The sequence below is a fragment of the Alosa pseudoharengus genome, unplaced genomic scaffold (assembly GCF_046254945.1).
Source record: "Alosa pseudoharengus isolate Yale_2024_CS ecotype anadromous, Long Island Sound unplaced genomic scaffold, YU_APseudo_1.1 YU_APseudo_1.1_scf_2, whole genome shotgun sequence".
Classification (NCBI taxonomy): Eukaryota; Metazoa; Chordata; class Actinopteri; order Clupeiformes; family Clupeidae; genus Alosa; species Alosa pseudoharengus.
In genome coordinates, this window is record NW_027468663.1 from 45690109 (window position 1) to 45697732 (window position 7624).

Genomic DNA, 7624 nt, shown 5'->3' on the forward strand with positions numbered 1-7624 from the left:
TAAACAATGGAATTCATCTGTGTTACAATGATTTTGTTCCTGTTTATAGGTGAGTAAATACTAAATGAAATAAATAACAAAATAATTTCCATTTATATTTATGCATTTAACAGTATATTTTATCCCAAGGGACTTACAATAAGAGGAATAACATTCAAGCTACTTTGCAAAGGAGGCAGTAATACTAATAAGTAGGGCTGTCAATCGATTAAAAAAATTAATCTAATTAATTACATACTCTGTGATTAATTAATCTAAATTAATCGCATATATAATTTTTGCTGTGAAAGTATTTTAAATATTTAAATTCAAATGAATCATTGAATAATCAGCATTAGTGACATTAAAGTTTAAAGACTCTTTTATTATTATTTCACTGTTCAAATAATTGGCATAATAATCTATGATATGAGCTAATATGCTGAGGAAATAAATTCAAAAGTGCTTAGGGAAGAAGTTTTTTTTTCACATACAAGGCATTTCAGGCCACAGATATAACCTAGGGGACACAATGAAAATAAATTAACACTCCCCTCAATGTCAACACTTATTTCTTTGCATTGATGTGCGACTATAGAGTTGATGAACTCCGGTGATATGCAAATTCCTTGCTGCAGACATTGCAGAGGACTTTATTTTCAACACTTTATGTTTTATCAACACCATCAGGCCGTTTTTTAAAAGTAAATGTTCCAATCAATGATCCAGGCAGCACGTTTTCTTCTCTCTTCTTCATTTTACAGTCTAATTTTTACTGACTAGAACGGCTCGGGGACAAAGGTCATACGGAATCGATTAATCTGCACTAATTTTTTTAATCAGTTATTTTTTCTCAAATTAATTAATCGAAATTAATCAGTTATTTTGACAGCCCTACTAATAAGTCATAAATCATTGATGTTTCTTGTTCATGTTTTACATTATATGTTTTTAAAATACACTAAATTAAAATAAATCTTGTTTTCAACAGATGACACCAAACAGGATTTCATAGCATCTCTAGATTCCACTAAGAATGTTCTGGAGGATGCCAGTGTCACATTCTCCTGCAAGTACACTGTAGATATTAACTCTGTACACTGGTACCGTCTGTATCCTGGAGCTACACCTGAATTTATCCTATTCATAACGGAGTACAACACCACGGGAGGAGCCCCACCAAGAATGTTGTCTCACATCAACAAAGACACCAAGCATGTAATTCTGGAGATCTCATCCGCTGAAATCTTAGACTCTGCTGTCTACTACTGTGCTGTGCAGCCCACAATGACAGGAAACATACAGACACTGTACAAAAACCTAATCAGTACATGGTGCTATTTATTATAATGTTTCATACCCAGTATCATTCATTTTACTATCATACCCTACTCCCATCTGGCTGCAGATACAGAGCCCTGGACTGGAAAAAAGCACACTTTCAGAAACGTTTGTTTTGTACCCTCAGCTATCACTGCACTAAACAAACTCCTGTGACAATCATCCATCCCCCCTATTCGTTTGTGTTTTATGTTGTCTGCACTGTCCACCTTTTTGCTTGTATGGTGTTGAGGAGGGAGGGAAACTAGGGGGGGGGGGGTATGGGATGAGTTATGTTATATGCTATATGTTATATGTATGAGGCTGTGTATATCCTGCATGGAATGTAATGATGTGTGTGAAAAAGAATATCCTTATAGGACAATAAAGACTCTATACTATACTATACTATACTATACTATACTATACTATACTCTATACTATACTATATTTCATTTCAGTTTTTAAACATTTACATTTAAAAACTCATCTTTTCATGGTCAAATATCAGGGAAGAAAATGGTGTTTCATATTCATGCAAATGTTCCTTTTTATGCAAATATGGCCACTTTGCAATATATATATATATATCCTGAAAAAAACTATTTTTTTCCAAAATATCTAATATTACTTTACTTGAAATTGTGTCAATTAATGACACTTTGGTTAAGTAATTTTATCTCAAAACATGTAAATCTGCTAATAAGAACAAACCAGAAAAGTCATTGTAAACTCAACTCAGGCGCCATCATGTGGCAGTCTTGGTACATTACATATTGCCCTTCATGCTCCCCTAAACTAACTTATCTTCAGATTGAAAGTGATTGTATATTATCATATATTATATGTACAATCTCAACATGTAGGCAGACCAGTAATGTCTTTCTAGCAACTACTCTGCTCATGGCGTTCTGAGAACTAAATGGTCTCTAAAGGTGCATGCCGTGGTTCAATACACCTTTTTGTTAGTTGCATGCAGCCAATTGTTACTCATATCTGTGTGTTCAGCACAAACAGTCTTCAATGTTTGTACACAGTCCTGGCTGAATAGGAAACAAAGATGGTGGCTGAGACCAATCCATAAAGAACTACAGCGGATTATGACATCTGGCATATCTAAAAGATCTTTAATCACAATATTATTCACGTTCACAAATGTTTTGGGGAAATATGGTGCAAACAATGAATCCCTTGGGGGAGCTTGCGTATAACAGTTGACTTCTCAAGTTATCATGAAAACAGACAAACATAGCCAACATGCAGGTCCATTAATCACTCACTATAACAGATCATACCAGTTTTCGCTATGACAATTCAGTTCACCAATTCAAAGTACATACCAGAATCTTGGTATTTCATTGTTGTATACACAATGATATCATATCAGACATAAACAGAATGTGCAGCATTAATGATTAATAATTGTTTGGATAATAATTGTTTTAATCTATCAGTTTAACTTTATTTTCCTCATATTTACTTTTTAAGTGTGTTGATGTTGGAATAACATTGCAGATGAACCAAGTATGAACATTGAGGGAGATGACAAAGAACCTTTTCTTCCCAGTAGGTGGAGCTTAAGAGTCTTCAGCAACAGAATGTCAATAGAAAAATGCTTTTCAGAGACGGCCCTCACAGTGACAAACTTCTAGGAGATCAGCAATGGTGTCTCTCTCTGCAGTCATCCTTTTATCTCTCTATATTGGTATGAAAACATCATTATCACTCCATGTTTACTATTCTTATCCTAATAAATGTGACAGAGCTATTTGCAAACTTGTACACGATCCTTCTGAACATACTGACCAGCGTTCTTCCCTTTATGTTGGTAGGTGAAACCTTGGAGGATAGTATAAAATCTCTGGACTCTGTGAAGCATGTTGCACAGGGAGGGAGTGCTACTCTCTCGTGCAGTTACAGTGGCTCTGTCAGGACATTGCAGTGGTATCGCCAAGGTCTCCATTCTGAGCCACAGTTCCTTCAGTACATCACCACATCAGGGACGAAATACCCTGAGCACGTTGAAAACCTGTCTGTGAGGGTTTTGAACAACATCACACGCCTGGAACTGGAGATCTCCTCAGCTGAAATGACTGACTCGGCGGTCTACTACTGTGCTCTGCAGCCCACAGTGACAGGAAATCACACATCTTTGAACAAAAACCTTATACTGTAGGTCCCAATGAAATCAACATGAGTAAAAGCATTACAAGAGTATTCAAGTATAAATATTTCAATAACATTTTGTTTCTATCCTACCCATATCCATTCATGTAAACTTTTATTTAATTTGACATTAACTGCATTCATGTTGTTTCAAATGTATACAAAAAAGTGAAATGTAATTGCTACTTACTCACATTGCTACTTTGTGAAAAAACATGGATAACTTGGGTTGAACTGCAGACAGTGCAGAAACAAACTAACCCCAACCTGAATTTGGGAAAACTAAAACTATCAGCTTGACCCAGAATGAACAAGTCTGCTTTTCCTGATAATGAAAGCCTTAGATCTACTCATGTTTACTTTTCCCGAACCATCTCAAATCTGAGTATTCTTATAACTCATAACTTATGTTTACCTTAAGAGGCTAAATTCACATTTCTTGCATTGGGTATTTTCATTCACATCGTTTTGAGCATGTAGAAATGACTATGATGGGCATGATAGCACATGTCATGTGATCAATAATATAAACAAGAAATAGGCAAAATGTAAGTTCCAAAAATTGACGTCGGTAGGCAACATGTTACTCGCAATTCGAATTTGAATAAGATTAAAAATTAATTTATACAAAAACTGTAAAGCAACACATAGGTCTTACATGGCACTGAGTCTACATATCTTGCCTCTAATGCTATATATCCAGGCTCCAAGTTGTTTGTTTTACCTGAAAACTGGGTGAAGGTAGCTTAAGAGTGGTCACTACAAACCTCGCGAGGAACAGGTCGAAAACCTTCAGGTACTGTAGAGCTTATATACAAATAAAAAATGTATCATTAAAAAGGTTTTGGGAAACTGGGCCCAGAACAGATGGTGGAGTCCCTCACCATCCCCAGTGAGGAACACAGAGGGGGAGTGACTTCTTTCAGATGAAGGCAGCCCTCTGCCAACGGAATACTCTCCTCACATCTTGTTCCTTACTGACACCTGTGCCATCATGCTCCTGTTCTCTCGGCTGATTTTTGTTACACTCATAAGTAAGTAATATTGGATAACATTAACAGATTTGTACAGGTATAACTGAATGTACAATGTGCTTGTTTTATATATTTAATGCATATCTGTGACTGATGAAAGCATGACATCCATATTTATGACACGTTCAAACTTGTATTGATCTTATTTATACAGGTTGCAGTTGCAGTAAAACAATAACACCCATGAAGTCTGAAGAGTATGTGTCAGAGGGAGAAAATATTACTATTGGCTGCAAATATGAAGGATACAGTGAATATGATATCAACACCCTACAATGGTATTACCAATACCCTGCATCGAAACCAGAGTTCCTGCTTCTAATTCTTTACAGTTCCGGTCAGGTTGACCCAAAAAATCATCGTCTTAACACCAGACTGAACAATGAGAAAACCCAGATTTTTCTAGACATCCCATCAGCTACAGTCTCAGACTCAGCAATCTACTACTGTGCCCTGCAGCCCACAGTGAGAGGAACCATGGAGACACAATACAAAAACTAGTGTACAGCACCTTTCAACTGCATGCACAAGCATCTACTTTGGACTTTCCTTGAAAGAAAGCTGCTGTATATAATAAACACACATACACATAAACATGTTTTTATAAAATCTCAATCGATTTAAAAAATGTATAACATGATGGCTTGGAAGAATAGCTACTGTAACATCTGCCTTTTGGGGGCATCTTGTTCTAATGGTTTAATTTGCCGTGCTGCACTATGTATTTTCATTCACATAGTTTTGAGCATGCACAACTGACTATGATAGGAATGACAGCACATGTCATGTAATCAATAACATCAACAAGAAATATGCAAAAATGTAAGTTCCCAAAATTGACGTCTGTAGGCAACATGTTATCTTGCACTTTGTATTCGAAGGGGATTAAAAAATCATGGCTAATTCATTTATACAAAAACTGCAACACATGTATAGGTCTTACATGGCACTGAGTCTACATATCTTGCCACTAATGCTTTATATCCAGGCTCCAAGTTGTTTGATGTACCGGAAAACTGTGTTAAAGTATAGCTTAAGAGTGGTCACTACAAACCTCGTGAGGAATAGGTCAAAAACCTTCAGGTAGAGCTTAAGGTATATAAATAAAAGATGTATCATTAAAAAGGTTTTGGGAAACTGAGCCCAGAACAGATGGTGGAGTCCCTCACCATCCCCAGTGAGGAACACAGAGGGGGAGTGGCTTCTTTCAGATGAAGGCAGCCCTCTGCCGACGGAATACTCTCCTCACATCTTGTTCCTTACTGACACCTGTGCCATCATGCTGCTGTTCTCTCGGCTGATTTTTGTTACACTCATAAGTAAGTAATATTGGATAACATTAACAGATTTGTACAGGTATAACTGAATGTACAATGTGCTTGTTTTATATATTTAATGCATATCTGTGACTGATGAAAGCATGACATCAATATTTATAACACGTTCAAACTTGTATTGATCTTATTTATACAGGTTGCAGTTGCAGTAAAACAATCACACCCATGAAGTCTGAAGAGTATGTGTCAGAGGGAGGAAATATTATTATTGGCTGCAAATATGAAGGATACAGTGAATATGATATCAAGAGCCTACAATGGTATTACCAATACCCTGCATCGAAACCAGAGTTCCTGCTTCTAATTCTTCACAGTTCCGGTCAGGTTGACCCAAAAAATCATCGTCTTAACACCAGACTGAACAATGGAAAAACCCAGACTTTTCTAGACATCCCATCAGCTACAGTCTCAGACTCAGCAATCTACTACTGTGCCCTGCAGCCCACAGTGAGAGGAAACATGGAGACACAATACAAAAACTAGTGTACAGCACCTTTCAACTGCATGCACAAGCATCTACTTGGACTAGCTTGAAAGAAAGCTCCATAGACATACACATATATGTTTTATCTCAATCAATGTTTAAAATGTATATGATGGCTTGGAAAAATTGGCTTCTTTTAGCATGCTCCTTTTGTCTGTATCTTTTTTTCTAATGCTTAAATTTGTCGTGCTGCACTGTGTCGGGTGAGCTACACTATATACTGTGAAATACTTAGCAAAGAGACCATTTCATATTCAAACATTCCGAAGAGAAAGGTTGCTAAATAACCAAAGGGAATAATTGGGCGAGGAAATATCTGCATGTACATCCCTTTCTGTAAATTACTGTATACATTGGTGGAAAATAGTAATGAACACCATGCACCACAGTTTGGGGTTCATTGCCACAACAAAAATCATTAAACTACACAGAACATACCCTGACCAGACAATGAACATACCCTGTACAATGATTTAACACATCATGAAGATGTACACTTAAGATCTACTATATATTATCAAAGCCACTGAATGTTAAATCATTGTAATTGTCATAGATAAACATGTAAATTTAAAACAAATATTTTAAAAATTGCATAATAAAGATGACCACATCCTTACATTAGTTTACTTTGCTGACAGTTAATTAGGGTACACTGTGAACTATAGGGTATTTGTAGAGTGGAGTTAAATGATTCTTCATACATTACAGTTTTTCTCAGTCGCTTTGGTGCTTTTCTCACATTTGCACAGCAGTTAGTGCATTTCTCAAAACAGTTAGTGCAAACTGCAAAACCTAGGATAACCTGCAAAAGCATGTCATTTGCTCAAAATGGATAGTCTATTCCTCAAAAGCAAGTATTCATGTCAATGAAACTGCCAATGTCATCAAAATGAGAAGTCTTGACACCATTGTTTATGAACAAGATAGTCAAATGGCTTTGTCATGTTTTCATTATGACAGTTTATTCTCTCAGTGTTTTCAAATCCAAAAAAAGGTCAGAACTCAGTGACACAAGAACATGCTCAAGACAGCACTATACACTACTTGTACAGCCATTTGAAAACTACAGTAAAGTTACACATTGCTGTTAGTTGAGTAAGTGAGTACAAGACACTGAATATGTACGTTTCACATTTTTACTGTATATGGTCTTTGCAATTCTACAGCATTGTGACAGAATTTGATTTGATAACTAGTTCAACAATTTTGTATGTAATGACTTTTCAATGAAGACTATTAGTTTTATTGGGAATGACTATTCAGCATCCTTAGTATAGTTAATTTTAATTGACATGACATAA

The 7624-nt window shown here is 36.1% G+C and overlaps 1 long non-coding RNA gene across 1 annotated transcript; it reads right to left on the reverse strand.

Annotated features, from left to right (window-relative positions):
- Positions 1-2409: 2409 nt before the first annotated feature.
- Positions 2410-3196, reverse strand: LOC143134650 (uncharacterized). Its single transcript, XR_012988706.1, has 2 exons — positions 3106-3196; positions 2410-2996 (listed from the first exon to the last, which is right to left on the reverse strand). It is a non-coding gene; the product is annotated as an uncharacterized LOC143134650 (long non-coding RNA).
- Between the last annotated feature and the right edge of the window lie 4428 nt (positions 3197-7624).